This window comes from Equus przewalskii, chromosome 14, assembly GCF_037783145.1.
Source record: "Equus przewalskii isolate Varuska chromosome 14, EquPr2, whole genome shotgun sequence".
Lineage (NCBI taxonomy): Eukaryota > Metazoa > Chordata > Mammalia > Perissodactyla > Equidae > Equus > Equus przewalskii.
Genome location: NC_091844.1, coordinates 54,886,670 through 54,903,272, shown reverse-complemented (window position 1 = coordinate 54,903,272; position 16,603 = coordinate 54,886,670). Strand labels below are relative to the sequence as shown.

At 53.4% G+C, this 16,603-nt stretch overlaps 2 long non-coding RNA genes across 4 annotated transcripts in view; one reads left to right on the top strand and one right to left on the bottom strand.

The window, feature by feature from the left end:
- LOC103558400 (uncharacterized) overlaps nucleotides 1–3,884 on the bottom strand; it is a 37,380-nt gene extending 33,496 nt beyond the window's left edge. For all 3 annotated transcript variants that reach the window (XR_011526565.1, XR_011526566.1, XR_011526564.1), the window contains exon 1: nucleotides 3,752–3,884. This is a non-coding gene — a long non-coding RNA (uncharacterized lncRNA). The remainder of the gene's footprint in view (nucleotides 1–3,751) is intronic.
- Nucleotides 3,000–4,674, top strand: LOC103561998 (uncharacterized). Its single transcript, XR_547609.2, has 3 exons — nucleotides 3,000–3,238; nucleotides 3,804–3,960; nucleotides 4,432–4,674. It is a non-coding gene; the product is annotated as an uncharacterized lncRNA (long non-coding RNA).
- Nucleotides 4,675–16,603: the final 11,929 nt, after the last annotated feature.

The window sequence follows — 16,603 nt, the reverse complement described above, 5'->3', positions numbered from 1 at the left end:
GTTCCCCCACACAGAGCCCGTTTCCCCACAGACTCTCTGGGTAGGCCCTGGCTCCTCCTCTGCTGGCTCAGATCGGCCTCCACTTATACAAGACATGACCAGCCCAGAAAGAGGTGTGATGAGGCGCGTGGGAGTGTAAAGGCTGCATGGACAGGAAGCCAGTGTTTACTCTGAGATGCCTGCTCTGGCTCCTTCTCCTGCATGAGCCACTGCCCCCTTCTTGGCCACTATTTTAATTCTCAATCTGTGGGTTTATTTAAATCAGTGTTTCTCAGCCTCAACATTGTTGACATTTGGGCCTGGATATTTCTTTGTGGTGGAGGCTGTGCTGTGCATTGTAGGGTGGCTAGCAGCATCCCTGGTCTCTACCTACTAGATGCCAGCAGCACCCACCTCCCAGTAGTGACAACCGAAATTAACTCCAGACGTTGCCAAATATCCCCTGGAAGCAAAACTGTGCCCAGTTGAGAACCACTGATTTAAGTTGACTTAAAGGAGCGTATATGGACTGTCCCCTGTGTCTCGCCCCGAGTACAGGGAAGGAGGTGATAGGTATTCCCTCCTGAGCCCTGGAGTTCCTATGGGGCAGAAATGATAATAAATGTACCCAGGACAAAGCAGGGTGTGCCAGGAGATCCTGCAGCAGGCGGAAGTCGGGGAAATCATTGAGGCTGGGATCCATCCAGGAAGGCTTCCTGAAGGAGGAGGAATACAATCTGGGCTTTATATATGCAGTCCGGGAAGGATGCAGATTAAGGGGAAAATCTCAAAGACAGTGAGCAGAGCCCAGGGTGGGGGGATGAGTGTAGAATTTCCAGGGAGGGGAGGCGGCCACAGGTGGCTGGATTTTAAGCTGGAGTGTATTATGGCTGCCTTCCTCGAGGGCGGGTCCTGGAGCCCAGAGCAGGGAAGATGTTGGGGATGAATGAGGAAAGGGTAGGTGGGGGGGACGGGGGAATGCCATATCTCTGTTTCTGGGGTGCAAGCAGGGGCTTGTGTCTCTCTGAATCCCCCGAACCCAACACAGAATCAGGCTAAGGAAATGCTGGATGATGAAGCTGCTGCTGATGTGGAAGAAAGGTCTGATGAGGAGGAAGGTGGGCATGGGCTCCAGAGGGCTGGGAAGACCATCCCGGATGTCGAGGGTGTGATGAGGGGGCCCAGCCAGAGGGCGAGCAAGGGACCTGACCAGCCCTCACCCTGATTTCTCAGGGTCTGCCCTCACCTGAGGTCTCCCTCACGGCCCACGTGGGAGGGGGTGGGAGGGGAGTGGGAGGGAGCGCTAATGGAGGGGTCACTGCTGGGCTGGGAGCAGACCACATGGCTTCCTCCCAGGCTGCAGACCTCTCTCTCTGAAGGAGACTTCAGCGGGTTTGCCGGAGGAGACAGGTGACCTTCTTGGCCTAGGAAGCTCCCTTCTCAGACAGAAGCACTGGTTCCCTACCCCCAGTCTGGGCTTCCTGAGCCATGGGTGCACATCTGCCCTCAGATCCACCCTCAGAATGGGCTCCCTGAGGGCAGGGCGACACCTTCCCAGTGGTCCCCTTAGGGAAACACAAAGTGTGGGGCTGGGGCTGCCCACAGGGAGCTTCTGGACTGACTCATCAGCAGGGGGCGCTGTGGGCTCAGGCACGGGGCTTGGGCAGCTGGAAGGGTGGAGACTGGCCTGGCCTCCTTCACCTCCTGTCAAAATATATCCTGTTACATCTCCCACCCCAGCCAGGTTCAACTGCGTCCGACACAGCAGGGGCTCTACCTCCTCGCAACTTCCCAGCCTAACCCCATTCTCCTCCCCTCCTCCGGATGAGGAAGAAGGAGAAGGAATTATTATACCCATTTTGCAGATGAGAAGACTGAGTCATATGGATGCAGAAAAGACTGGAAGGAACAGCAGCAGGACAGAATGGATAGAGTCTTAGCTCTGGAGCCAGAATACTCAGGCTTACTAGCATGCCAGTTCAGCATCTCGCTCCCTGTGTGGTGGGGGCAAACTTTGGGGCTTTGTTGAGTAAACCACTGCAGTTGCTGTAAGGGAGCTGAGCGTGGTGGCCCTCACTGCCCCAGGCTGGGAACAATTCTGACACTGGGCATCACAGCCCCTGTGGACAGCACTGGGTCCTGGGAGGAAGGGCTGGAAAGGGGGACAAGGCGGGCTTGCCCCAGCCCTTGTCTAGGCAGAGAAAGCAGACAGCCAGAAAGGGGATTAACAGGGGGCTCTGAACAAGGGCAGAGGGGACAAAGGGGCTGGGCTGGAGAGCTGGGGGGAGGGGGCCCCAGGTGCCCGCTGTCCTGAGTTATCTGCACTTTCTCCCAGGTCCTAGTAATGAATAACAGCAGTGGAAGCCATGGGTGCCATTCACTGCTCTCACGGTATGTCCGGCTCTATGCCAAGCAGGCAACTGGCTCAGTTACCCATCCTGGGAAGCAGGCAAGGGTACCACCTCATTTGATAGACGAGAACAGGAAAGCTCAGAGAGATAAAGTAACTCGTCTGAGTTCCCCAGCAGGAAAGGGGCAAAACGGAATACCACCCAGGTCTGCCTGGCACGTACCCACCGCTCTCTTGGTGGAGTCAGGGTCGAGGCGGGTGCAGAGTGGCCGGGCAGAGCTCTGATGGCTTTCTCTGGGGACAGAGGTGGAGGAGAACCAGCCCTGGCCCAGGTATGCTATCTGGCCCCAGGATCGGCTCATCAGCTTGCAGGTTCACGGGAGTGACCTCAGTGGTGGGGTGTTTTGGTTTCTCTGTTTGTTTGTTTTTTTCCTTTTTCCTTCTAAGAACAACTCATTTTGGTCAAATAACTAGAGTAAAAGTGACTGGTGTTGAGAAATCTCCCCCTCCCCCTTCTCTGGCCCCAGGCAGTGACATTTGAGGAACTGTCTCCTGGGGCCACAGAGGATGCTGTTGACCCAGTTCAAAGGGTTGGCTCTTCTCCCTGCCCAGCCCCACCCACTTCCCCTCACCACCTCCCTCACCTGCCAAGCTTGGGCAGCCTCCCACCGGGGACTGAGGTCCCGCCCCAGCGGCCGAGCTGAGCCCCTCTCGGAGAGGGCAGAGCAGCACAGTGTGGGGAGAGAAGCTAAATTCTCCCCTCTCATCCCACCTGCGCAAAGAAGGAGACCGGGGTGAGGCTGAAATTGAACTGCACATGTCTCTAGTCACCTCTGTCACCACTCTACTGACCCCATGGCACCTTCCGTGTGCCACTGACCACAGGTCAGCATTGAGAAGGCTGACAAGGTGAGGGGAGGTGAAATGGAATGCTGGCCCAGAGAAGAGGGACTGGCTTAGGCTCCCAGGAGGCTGCCCAGGGGGACGGGGGCAGAGCAAGGAGTGAGGGCCTCTGAGGGAGCTGGGTCCTGGCGCAGAGGGGCTGGATGGAGAGGCAGGCAGAAGGCCAGCCCAGTCTGAGCCGGGGAGAGCCTGGAGACCCAAAGGCCCACCACAGAGGCTCAGAGGCAGCCAGGCCTGCACCAGACAGGATTGGGGAACAAATGTCTGAGCTAGCAGAGGGCTGGACTTGCGGACCGCACCCTAAGGCTACAGCAGGACACACCCAAGGGCAAGCAGCTTGGCCCATATGTGAACAAAGAGAGAAGGAATAAGCACGGGGCCAGGGCGGAGAGTGTCTCTCAGGACTTGACTCCAGATAGCATTTCCTGGGAAGTAAACTGAGGCCCCAAGGCAACAAAGCAAGAAACTAGGCCAAGCGCCTTGAGGCTAAAGGCCCAGTAACTGGGGGGCCCCATTTACCTGCCCTGGTAGCTTCTGGCCAATGAGAGACCTCCACCGCCTTTCCTTGCAGGATGTACCAGGCTGCAGGCTCCAGCGCAGAGAAGGAGAAGACGGAGGCGGTGGTGATGTCAACCAAGGAATTAAGTAAGCAGAGGAGCTGATAACACTGCCCGACAAGCCCTGCTGTGGGCAAGGTGACTCATCAGAGACGGGCCCCACATCACAGGGTAATTGTTGTTGTGCCCAGACTGTGGGACTGGGGGCGGGGTGGGGGTGGGGGGACGAGTTCCTCACCGAGTCCTCTGCTCGGTGGAGAGGTCTCAGAACACAGTGTCCTCTGCCTCCTGCGCACACTGCTGGCTCAGGAAACAGTCCTCCCTCCGCTGCTGTGATTATCTTTGGCCACAGCGTTTGGTGTGTGTTTGTGGGGTGTGTCAGGGTGATTTCCCCACCTGTGTCCCGCTGGGCGCTCCAGGTACCAGCGATTGTTAACAGCAGCACTGTTGCTGCCCCTGGTTGAGCTGTCTATGGAAACAACGCCACCGGATGGCAGACTGCTGACCGCGACCACGTGGCGTCCTCGTGGAGGGTACAGCCTGTTCCTCCTGCAGCAGGCACCTGTAGAGCTGCCTCCACTCAGGCTCCCTCACTCTCTAGGACCCAGCTGAGGGGGCCAAAACTGTTGTGTTCTTCCCTAGCCCCAGGGGCGCCGCGTACTGTTGTCCAAGTTGAGAACTGTACAACTGGAGGGGGCACCATTCACCGTCCAACGCATGTGCCAGACCGCATGGCTGTACCTGATGGCCCCGCCCCTTCTCATTTCTAAATTACTTCTCACTCCCCTCCTCCGCCTAGAATGATCTATTTAGCTTGCCCTTGATAAGTTTGTCTTCACACCAAACTTTCCCCCATAAACATAAACTTCCTCCTCTACTGCCTGACTCCTTTTGTTCATTCGTTCATTCCACAAAAAATTGTTGAGTTTGTGCCAGGTACTGTTCTAGGCAAGTGAACCAGACAGACCCTCCCTGAGCTCATGGAGCTCACATCTAGGGGGTGCTGGGTTGGAGGGGTGGAATAAATAAATAATTTGTGACATAAAACTGCAAGTGACAGTAAGTGCAGTGAAGAAGAATGAAGCCAGGCCAGGAGGAGGAGGGTGACAGGGCCCTACTTCACCTAGGACTTTCCAGAAAGGCTTCTTTCCGAGGAGGTGGCCTGAGCGGAGGCCCGGAGGCAGTGAAGGAAGGAGCCTTCCTGGCAGAGCCCCTCCTGCCAGACATCCCACGCCAGGAGAAAGTTCTCTAATCCTGCCTGCTTCTGCCAGGAGCCTGTGGCATGGCCTGCGGCACTGGCTTCCCAGTGCTGGGTGTCCGTTTCCTCCTTGACAAATGAGAGGCCCAGTGGCACCAGCTGTCCGAGAGCTCCTCCAGCATGAATTCACTCACCTGTAGGCATGCGGAACTTCATGACTGGAGCCTGAGTCGGAAGGCCAGCTTGGCCACGTACAAGCTGTGTGATCTCAGGCAGGTTCCTTAACCTCTCTGAGCTGGTTTCCTTATTTATAAAATGCCTCCCTCAGGGTGTTGTGAAGGATTAAATGAGCTTGTGGATAGAAAACCACCTGGTGCATAGTAGGTGCTTAATAGCGATCTTCTAGGATCACACCTGGGAGAAGTGAGGCCACGGGGGTGGGGTGAAGAGGTGCTGTCGACCCGCTACCTTTCATCAAAAGGAGCCTAGAGAGGGCAATGCTGACCAAAAGACACGAAGCTCTGCTGGCCGCCCAGTTGTACAGAGCACAGCACGGGGAGCCTCCCAGCTGGGACCCCACCTCACAGACCCAAGCTTGGGGGAGGGGATGTGCCAGGGTCATGCCCTCCCTGCTGACGTCAGCAGGTGAGGGTGGGGTGGGGAGTTGCGGTGCAGCCCATGAACTGTCACACCACGGCCCAGCTTTCAACTTCCTCTGGGGCCCAGGGTGTGCTCAGCTCGTCCTCTCTTCCTTCCTCCTTCCTTCAGGCTGTTTGGGGGGAGCACCTCCACGTTCTAGCCCCAGTCACTGTGCCCCCTTCTCAGCTCCCAGAGCCCAAGGAGGGGAGGCGAAAGTTCCTTCCAGCCCACCCTGGTCAACAGGGCTTTCCCATGGCCTGCTGTGAGCCTGGGCTCCTAGAGCCTGCCCGGAGCCCCAGGACAGCGGGTGGCACCAATAGTCGGTCCTGGTGAGCTGCCAGGGCCGTGCACTGCTCTGGCACCGCCGACGTTAACTGGTGATGCTGGTTAAGCAGTGATGCAGGAGTTCGCATCCACTTCTTAGTTGAGAAAACCAAGGCTCCAGGCAGCGGGGGCATCGGCCCTCAGGCAGCAGGGCCAACGGGCATTCTTCCTGCAGGAGATGCTGAGAGGAACCTTGCAAGGCAGAGGGCACTGGAGAGGCAGAGAGAAGAGGAGGGGCTGGACCAGCCGAGGCTAGGATGTGGGACTCGGGGGCTTCCTGCCCCCCGGATGACGGCAGGCCAAGGTGTGAGCCCTGCTCCCCCAGCCACCCCCACCCCACCTGCTGCATTAGGATCCCCAGGGTGGCACTCTGAGTCTCCAGTGAGCCCCCAGGTGGCCTGGAAGCCCCCGGCTCAGTCTGGGAGGCCAGAGCTGGGCTGCCAGCCCTGACGAAGGCCATTTGTCAGGCCCCTCCTGGCTCTGGGGCAGGAAACAATAATAGTGACAGCTAACATTTATTGACAACTTTCCCACACAGCAGGTGCTCTGCTGCGCACTTTGCATATATGAACCTACTGAATTCTCAGGACAGCTCTGGGAAGGAGGAAATGGGCACAGAGAGGTTAAGTGACTTGCCTAAGGGCATACAGAGCCAACATTCAACCCAGGATGCCTGGTTCCCGAGGCCACCCTCACCTCCCCTCAAAGCCGAGTCTCTTGGAGCAGGGAAGGTGCCAGGCTAGGGGATTGGGCTGGACCTGGGAGGCGGGGGGAGCCAGTGTGTGCACGATGGATGGACCACAGCGGCAGAGGAGCTCTACCCTGCTGAGGGCTGAATGGGGGCCCCCTCGCATGGGGATGTGGTTTTGACAGAAGGCGAAAGAGGGCAGTACTCCCCGCAAAGAGAAGAACTGACAAACGAGGCATGGCCGTGCACCGGGCATGAAGCATGAACGGTGGACGCTCAGACACTGGGAAGGGAGCGTGTAGTGACTTCCTCTGCCACCTCTCCCTGCCCACAGCGGGCCTGGTACAGATGGGCGCACAGCCCCCATGCTGAGGTCTAAGAGCAGCCAGCCTCTGTGTGCACACGTGTGTGTGCATGCATAAGGAAGGAAGGAAAAGTAGCCTCTGCGTGTGCTCGTCTGCAGGGGAGGCTGTCCCCCACCCCCACCTGCCCCTGCTGCTGCAGCCGCAGAGAACAGGACACCCTGACTCTACTCTGCACCTCTGGGGCCTCAAAACCACAGCCACGTCAGTGGCGCGTGCACAGGGCTGGGTGGGAGGTGGGGCCATGGATGCAGGGTGCGCAGGTGCGCACCAACATACGTGTGCAGGGCCAGCTTGAGGGGTGTTGTTCCTGCCTGCAGCCACCCACAGGGGAAGAGGGCAGAAGGAAGCTGGACATCTCCCGGGTGGCGGGGCATAGAGTCTAGCCCCTCTGACCGCAGCCCCAGAGTTCCAGCAACGCCCCTCCGTGGCCCCTCCAAGGAGCAGCCATTCCTCCCTCAGGTTCTCTCTTCTCTCAGCAACAGTCCCAACAACAACCCAGACAAATGTGTGCAGAGCACCCAAAGTGGCCCCACACGGTTCCAGGCCCTTGGGAAACATCAGTGAACAAAACGAAGATTCCTGCCCTCGTGAGGCCCACACTCCTGTTGGGGAGACACACAGACAGAGCACATACGCTCCGCAGCATGTAGGTGGGTGGTGGGTGCTCTGGGGAAAAACAGGAGCAAAGCAGGGCCGGGAGATGAAGAGTGCTGGTGGGCAAGAGGGTGCGAGGGCGTGTGCGTGGCACATACAGCTCACAGAATTAAACCGAGTGGTCCAGGCAGGCCCCGTTAAGAAGGTGACATTTCAACAAACGCTTGGAGAGGGAGAGGCCAAGCAGGGTCTGAGGAAGAACGTTCCAGACAGAGGAAACAGCTAGAACAGAGGCCCTGAGGCAGCGGGCCAGCCAGGACTGAGGGAAGTGCAGGCTGGCCTCAGGGAGGGACTGAAGCGGCTCCACACTTCCCAGCATCTGCTCACCTTGCTAAAAGCAAAGGCCTGATTTCCAGTGGGTTAAAGCAAAAGGACCTTCTGGCACCCATAGGAGAGGCAAGAGGGCGCTCGGAGGAACCAATGGCACAGCAAGAAGGGGAGAGAGAGGGAAAAGGGGTTTAGACAGAGAGAGCACATGACTGCTCTGGGGCCTGAGCTCAGGGAGGAGGCCCTAGGCCCAGGGCCTCTAAGGGGAGGGGGAGGGGAGGAAGCAAAGGACAAGACAAGTCTGTCCTGAGGCCCACCAGCCTCTCTAAGGGGGGCAGGTCTCTGGGGTCCCAAGGCTCCAACAAGCCAGTCCCTGGGAGCTCACTGAGAGGGTGAGTGTGGAGTTCCATCCTGCTGCCTGGAGGGCCAGCTGGCCACCCACAGGAAGGAAGGAAGCCTTGGGGTGCAACCACTTTCTGCCCCACCTGCCTCTGCCTGCTGCAGGCGGCCAGACCTGCCTGCCAGGCCCTTCTGAGGTGGGATGGGCGGCTGACCCCAGGAGATCTAGCTGATGGTTGACCAGGGGGCAGAGTGTGTGTGTGCAGACCCCCCTGCTCTGCTGTCTGTGGGAGCTGGCATTCTAGGAGATAAACTCCTCTAAACCAGCCAGACCCCTGCCAAGGGGCAGGGCTAGCCCAGAGTCAGGTTCCAACAGACAGGGCCGTGGGAAGTGAGGACCCAGAAAATGGAGGAGGCTTGACCTGGGCCCCTAGGACGGGAGCCAATCTGAATGGGTAGAGAGGAGAGAGGACACCTCCCTACACTCACACATTTGCACACACATGCACACGTCACACACTCAGTAACTGAAGCCCCCACACATGTAGGTTCTCACAGCCAGGGATATGCATGTATGCCTCACACACAGCCAAAGTAACACTCAGACACGCATGCACTAGAGACAGTCAGACTCGTGTAAGGCATGCCAACACGACCAGGGGCACACACGTACTTACACCCTCTCATAGACATAGATTGGTTCCCCTGGGCACCAGAAGCACATAGGCCCCTTGGAAATGGGCCTAGGAGAAGACGAGTGTGTCTGCAGAGCGTAAGGAGAACGGAGGATGGAAGGAGGTGAGGGGACAGATGGAGATGGGTGACAAATAAGACCCAGAGAAAGGCACGTCACAGACACACCTACATGCATACCACACACGCCCCGTTACTACTAAGCCTCTGACAGACCCCACAGGCTTCCTGCCTGCCAAGGGACACGACATAGCAACTACATGACGTGGCGCACGTCACTCAGTCTCTCCAAGGTTTGGTTTTCTCTCCTATAGAATGAGAATTTGATAACACCTGTTTTCCATGCCAAATTGATTTACTGTGAGTTGACAGGTAAATCCTCCAAAAAACGGTTCAGAATCCGGCCACTTCTCCCACCTCCACCACGACCATCCCAGCCAGGCCACCGTGCCACCCAGCTCCCTGCCCCCCTCCCACTCCCCACTGCAGTGGCAGGTCAGGTCCACACTGCAGCCACTGCCCTTCTCTTCCCAACCTCCAGGTACATTTCCATCTCATTCACAGTAGAAGGCAAAGTTCTTACAACAGGCCTGGGGGCTGCCCTCCCCGCTTCCTCCCTACCCGTCTTAACTCCAAAGGTACGAAAATATAAAGCTCTGCTTTCTTCCGTAGCCTCTCTCAAGCCATCATGGTGTTTTTTATTTGCTACTTAATGTTATTCTAACTACAGAAAAAATTAAAATTTTAAAATATTAGCATGAATTTTACTGCTCAACTTTATATTGTGCAATGCCAGCTTTAAATGCAAATATTAGAGCATTTAACTCGTGGAATCAAGACAGTTAGGCAATTCCTATTTCATAGCTCGTATCTGCACATGTATTTCATTCTCACCAGAACCATGGAAACACTGCACAAAATACCACATGAAACTCAATTTTTTATGTCTTTTTTTTCTTCTGCTTTTACTTTTATTTGCGTTTATTTTATGCTGAATTTATTCCTGGCCATAAGTCTGTGTTTCTTCTGGGATAACTTTTTCTTCTGTGCAGCCTCCTCTCTGGTCTAGGAACTATCTACTGCCCTTTAATGAGGAGCATCTCAGTGGCAGGCGTGCTTTTGCAGGGGTGAAGCCAGCCAGGACCTGTGTTAGGACAGGCGCACTCTTGCCTATATGTGCTCAATGACGAGAGAATCGACATCTGAAGCGCTAAGTTCTGCTTTGCCCTCTTCGTTTTCAATCCCGTGCAGCAAACATTCAGCACTCCTTCGGGACCCTGACCCCATGTCCAGCCGCACAGTTTGCCCGGGGCAGCCCTACCAACTCTGCCGTTGTAGCAACGGGACAGCACATGCTGCCTCTGTAAAGTGACACCCTTCAGATACCCGGAGGCTTTCGGGTATGCATGTCCTTGGTGACCAGGGTCGTTTCACGGGTGTTCTTAAAGAGAACACGAAGATTTGGACCTCTTGATTTGAATGACTTTGTGGGGTCTTCTGGGTCAACTGAATAGGGAACCGTTTCTAGAAATCACCTCAGGCCACTTACTGGAAGAGCTTCTCTTTTTGATATGCATGGATTCTCCCAAAGTTTTCTACCTCGGGCTGGCTGATGGGTGAGGAAGGACCAAAAGAGAAAGGAACTCTATATAGGGACAGGGACGCAAGGAAGAGGGTGGGCATGCGTACTGTGCATATCTCCTCTGTGCCATTGTCCCATGGACTTCACTTAGAAAACACAACACCAGGCGGAGAATAAAGGAGCCATCCCATCAAGCCCTACGCAAATTTTAGAAGCATAAGCAAATAAACAGTTGTTGTTTTAACTCGCTGAGTTTTGTGGTGGCTTGTTACACGGTAGCTGGTGACAGATACAATGGCTGAGATCGCACACAGCTAGTATGAGACCAGGCTGTGGTGGAATCCACGTGGGTCTGCTTCTCAAGTCCACACGCTTCTCTGCCCCACCAGGGCTTCCTTACAAATGCTTCGTAGAGTAACTCTTATTCTTCTCTTTGGAGAGTTGATGAGTTTAGGGTTGAACTGGGGGGCGAAGGTTACTTAACTGAAACAAATCAAAGTTGTTATTAGAGCTTGGAGGAATCCACATCTGGACTCGATGTCGGGGGATAGGGGGTTGGTGGGTGGGTCAGGGCTGAGAACAGGCCCAGCCTCTGTCCAGGGTGAGCCTGGGCCCAGTGGGGTGCTTGGACATCTGTTTTCCATCCTGATTCAGTAAATAAAACTGCTTTCCTCCACTGACCCTTCAGGAAATGGGAGTCAGAAGTTCACCCGGCCAGGAGTGGACCTCTCCTCTGACAGGAGCCCTCCCATATGCCTGGACAAGACGCAGAGGGCAGGGCCTCAGGCCACTGCTCTGGCTCCCCTCTGAACCAGCAGAGAAAGGAATTCTTAGGGCCTCCCTTTGTCAAGGAATCAGGTTTTTCTCATTTAACCAATGGCTGTTATCCCTGCTGTCAGCTGTTAGCATATAACATTAGTATGTTGGATGTTTATTTTTTTGATCCCACAGTTCACGCATCAGTAAAGATGTTTTCAGTGGCCAGAAACAGAACTTCTATTCAGTTGGCTTAGACAATAAAGAAAGTGTATTCTGTCACAGAACAAGAAGTCCAGGGGAAGACTAGCTTCAGCAGAGGTTAGTCCTGCCGCTCAACATCATCATCAAGGACCCAGGTTTATTCTCTGCTTGTGGCGTTGTCCTTGGCTAGCTTGCTTCATGGTCACAAGATGGCTGCTGCCACCCCAGACATCACATTGTCACAAAACAATGTCCATAGCAGCAAAACAAAAAACATACACAAAAAATACCCCAGGAAACATCTCATCCTTGTGTCCCATTTTAAGACCAAAGAAAGTTTTTCCCAGAAGTCCTCAGAAGACTGTCTCACACTGCTCATTGGCTAGAATTGAGCCACATCCCATGCCTGAATCTATCCCAAGCAAGGTGGATACTGCCACTATTACTGCCCTGAGCCCAGAAGGAGAAGGAAAAACACCTGGAACAAACCCAGTCTCAGCAGGTACTGAGGGGGAGGGTGGTGGGAGGGAGAAGGGTCCCTGGGTGGGCAATCAACGGTGTGCACTGCAGCTCATTCTTGCGAACCCGGTTTTTCTACAGCTCGGGGAAGAGGAGGGGAGGATTGGTATTGACAAAGTGACCCAGGCCCCAGATTCTATGACTCGACTAAATTGCCTCACAAAGTACTTACAGGGAGTATATTTTACTTGAAGTACTTACAGGAAGTAATAAAAACTCAGGGATGGAGGCAGGGACGTTGGTCTCTCATCTGAGCATCTGTCTGGGTTCTTAAGAGCATCAATGTCGGAGTTAGACCCAGGTGTGAGTTCTGTCCCTTTCTGCATTTCTGATCTTGTACAAGCTCTTTCATCTCTGTGTAACCCTTCCTTTATACGTAAAATGAGGATAACATGCCTACCCCCCAGACTGTTTCATTAACCAATACACTGCTTGGCATATAGAAAAGGGTCAAAAAATATTTTGGGCAGTTGGAACCGTGTGACCCAGCTTGGCTGTTTCCTCCTACAAAGCCACCCCCACTCCTTCCTTGAGCTCATCTCCTTCCTCCCAGCCCCATCCTCGGGCTCCACGCTCTCTCCTCTCGCATCCCTCTATCCCTCACACACAGCACTTCCTGTCGGGCTACCCTACCTAGCACCTAGACAGGGTGTCCCATCCACAAGCCAGATAAGGAAACTAGAGTCCTCTGTGGCCACCCACCTCACAGAATCACTGCTGCCAACTGCCTATGTATCCACGCTCCAGGTCCCAGCTCCTCTCTATCTCCATGATGCTGACTTGTCTCTGTTTATTGTCAGGGTTCTTCGTTGAAAGCAACAGAAAGCTCACGGACTCCTCGGGCTGGCTGGAGAGCTAAGCTCAGGAACCAGGGAGGACCGGACAGCAGCCAGAACCCCTGCCAAATCACACCTCAGGGCTAGAGCAGGGAGGACAACAGTGAAACTGGCCCTGAGGCTCCTCTGGCCCTGGAAACCTCCTGGGGCGGCTGCCGCCAATTCTGTCAGATACATCCCATCACCGCGTCTTTGTATCACCTGCTAAGATTCAGAGTTCCTGGGGGTGCATCTGATTGGCTGAGCCAGATCATATGCCTGCCCTACAGCTGCAAAGGAGGCTGGGAAAGTGAGGTCAGGTTTTCATGGTGGGAGAAGGGCTCTGCTTGCCCATGACTTGCAAGGTAGGGGATGCAGGAGAGCCACAGAAAGAGTAAAGGGGCACTCTGCTGGGTGAGAGGCCATGGGCTCCCCGAGAGGCAGGGCTGTGGCTGTTTATCCCACGCCCCACCCCCAGTGTTGGGAGCAGGTATGCTCTCAACAGGCTTCAGGAAAGTGTCCAGTGATCTGACTCACCTGGACTCGGAGAACCGTGGTGCCGGAGGGACCACCTTGGGATTCCTGCAAAAGAGGTTTGAGGACAAATGTAGAACTGCCGCTTTTTATTTTGCCAAGTAAGACTATCAAAAGCAAACAATAAATAAACCACTTTCTACCCTCACCATTTCATAAAAGAGGGGACATCTTAAACACCAATAAAACTAAAAGGACCAGGGAGAGCATGATTTTAGAATCGAGCACAATCCTTCAAGCTAAATACACGTTAGCTTTAAGAAAATCTCTCTGTCGTCCGGATGTTTCTACTTTCGCTGGAAACCTATGAAAAGGTCATGACACAACTGACTTTGAACATGGACTGTGGACTAGATAATGGTGTTGTATCAGTGGTGAGTTTCCTGATTTTGTTAACTGCAGGGGTTATGTAAGTCTTACGTTGTAAGAGAATGTCCTTGTTCTTAGGAAATTCACCCTGAAGCATTTGGAGGTAAAAGGGCACATGGCTGCAGCTTCCTCGCAAATAGCCTGGGAAGAGATCGTACACACAGTACACACACACACACACTCACACACTCAAACACATACATCTGTATACAGAGAGAAAAATAAACCAAAAGGGACAAAATGTCAATAATTGATAAATCTGCGTAAAAGGTATACCAGAGTCTGTGTACTATTCTTGTGACTTTTTTGTAAATTTGAAATTATATCAGAATTAAAAGTTACCCCCCACCTCAAAATTAGCAATGAGTGAGCAGCAATTCTTCATAAGGGTTGGGTTTCGCTTGGTACATACCTGTTTGGGGTAATGTTTGAATTTTCATGAACATATGTGATATTTTTAATCAGAAAGAATAAAACAAAAAACGTAGAAATTAAAGAGAAAAAGATAAGGCCATGATAGACTCAGTGTAGCATTTGACGCTCGCCGGTCTGTGCTAAGAGCCCTGTTCTACAGAGGAGGGAACTGAGGCGAGGGCAGGGCTGTGGCTTGCTCAGCAGCACATAGTGGGGATCATCAGAGTCAGGACTCGATCAGGGCTCCTGCTCCCTGCACAGGTTCCTTCCACTCCAGGAAGCTGCCCGCCTAAGCTGAGTTGAGGGCCCAAGGGCATGGATGGCCAGGCAGAAGTAGGGGGAACACAGGGATTTGTCCCCTCTGAGAATGCTGCATTCTGCAAGGATGCATTCCTTCCAACTTTTATCCCCATATGATCCCTGCAAGCCAAGGAGGATTATCAAGAATTGCTCCCTACACATTTACTCATTTCCGTTTTTTTTTTTTTTTGAGGATGATCAGCCCTGAGCTAACATCTGCTGCCAATCCTCGTCTTTTTGCTGAGGAAGACTGGCCCTGACCTCACATCCATGCCCATCTTCCTCTACTTTATACGTGGGACGCCTACCACAGCATGGCTTGATGAGTGGTGCCATGTCCGCAGCCGGGATCTGAACCGGCAAACCCTGGGCCGCCGAAGCGGAACGTGCGCACTTAAACACTGTGCCACCGGGCCGGCCCCTACTCATCTCTTAGGTGGGGAAACTGAGAGGTTCTGGGACTTGCCCAAGATCATACTGCAAGTTCCAGACTCTGTAGTGGGGGACAGAGTAATTGGTCAGATTTGGCTAAGTCATCTCAAGTCCAAGTTAGGAACATAGGAAGGGAGGGGCCTTGGGAATTAGAGGGGAAAAGGGAAGGGAAGCCTGCAGTGTTCAGATTGGGAAATTCCCCTTCCCTTCCCCTTCTCACTCTCAATGTAGCTTCTGTTCCCCTGAGCTTGAAAGAAGAAACAGTGTTTTGCAGGTGCACCATGTTCTACAACTTAATGAGGCATCGCTCACATGCCAGTCTATGAAAATGGCACCTCTTGGAGTTGTGCAGTGGACAGCCTGCACAGCTATACATGGCAACCCTGAGAGAGTCATTCATTATTGTTGTTGTTGGGTAGCGGGGAGGTGTTTGGGGAAGGGACAGGAGTGACTAACACTGTGGCCTAGATTAACCAGTGACTGATTCCATCCATTTAGTCAACCACTATTTATTGCCACAGATTATATGCCAGGCATCATGCTGGGACTGGGACTTTCCGGGCTTGAAATAGATGTCACTCTAAGGAGGAGCTGGGAGTGGGGACAGAGGTGGAAAGGCAGCCTTCCCGAGACAGAAACCCACAAACCTTCCCCCACCACTCCTTCCCCTCTGCCCAGCCTTCTCATGGTTTAGGCCCTCCTGGAGCAAGTTTCCAGGATCCTCCCCTCCCCTCCTCCCACAGTCAGTGGGCTGTCAGCCTTTCTGCCTTTCCTGTGGGTCTCATTCATCAGCTGGTGGGAGCCCCTTGGGCTCCAGGCTGCAGTGCAACTCCTTCCTCCACGTGGTACCTGGAATTCACTCATCCATCCATTTATTCACTCATTCATTTGTTTGTTCATTCGTTTTACTTTTATTCCACAGGCATTTGTCTGTTTGTTAACTATTTTTTTTTTAATGAAAAAAGAGGTATGTACCCATGGTTAAAAAAAAATTTAAATACATGGGGCTGGCCCCGTGGCCAAGTGGTTAAGTTCGCGCGCTCCGCTGCAGGCGGCCCAGTGTTTCGTTGGTTCGAATCCTGGGCGCGGACATGGCACTGCTCATCAGACCACGCTGAGGCAGCGTCCCACATGCCACAACTAGAAGGACCCACAACGAAGAATATATAACTATGGACTAGGGGGCTTTGGGGAGAAAAAGGGAAAAAATAAAATTAAAAAAAAATCTTAAAAAAATAAATTTAAATATAGCAAAAGCAAAAAGTAATTCTCCCTCCAGCTTCCCAGTTTCCCTCTCGGAGACAAACATTCTCCCCAGTCTCTAAGTCTCCTTCCAATTCTTTCTAGGGGTTTCCCAAGGTATGAATATAAATATGTGTATGTGAATGAATATAAATATGTGTAAGTGAATGTATATTGTGTTGCTTTTTTTCACAGAAGAAAGAATGTGTTACACACTGTTCTGCACCTTGATTTTTTTTTTTCATTTAGCACTGTATTGAGATACTTGTTCCATATCCACTCCTTCCACAGCTATGTACCATTCCAGCGTGGGATGTCCTGCCATCTATGTCACTGCCCTACTGGTCAATGTCTGGTCCATTCCCAGTTTTTATTTATTTAATCATTTTTTGGCAAGGAAGTTTGACCCTGAGCTAACATCTGTTGTCAATCTTCCTCTTTATTTTTCTTCTCCCCAAAGCCCCAGTGTGTAGTTGTACA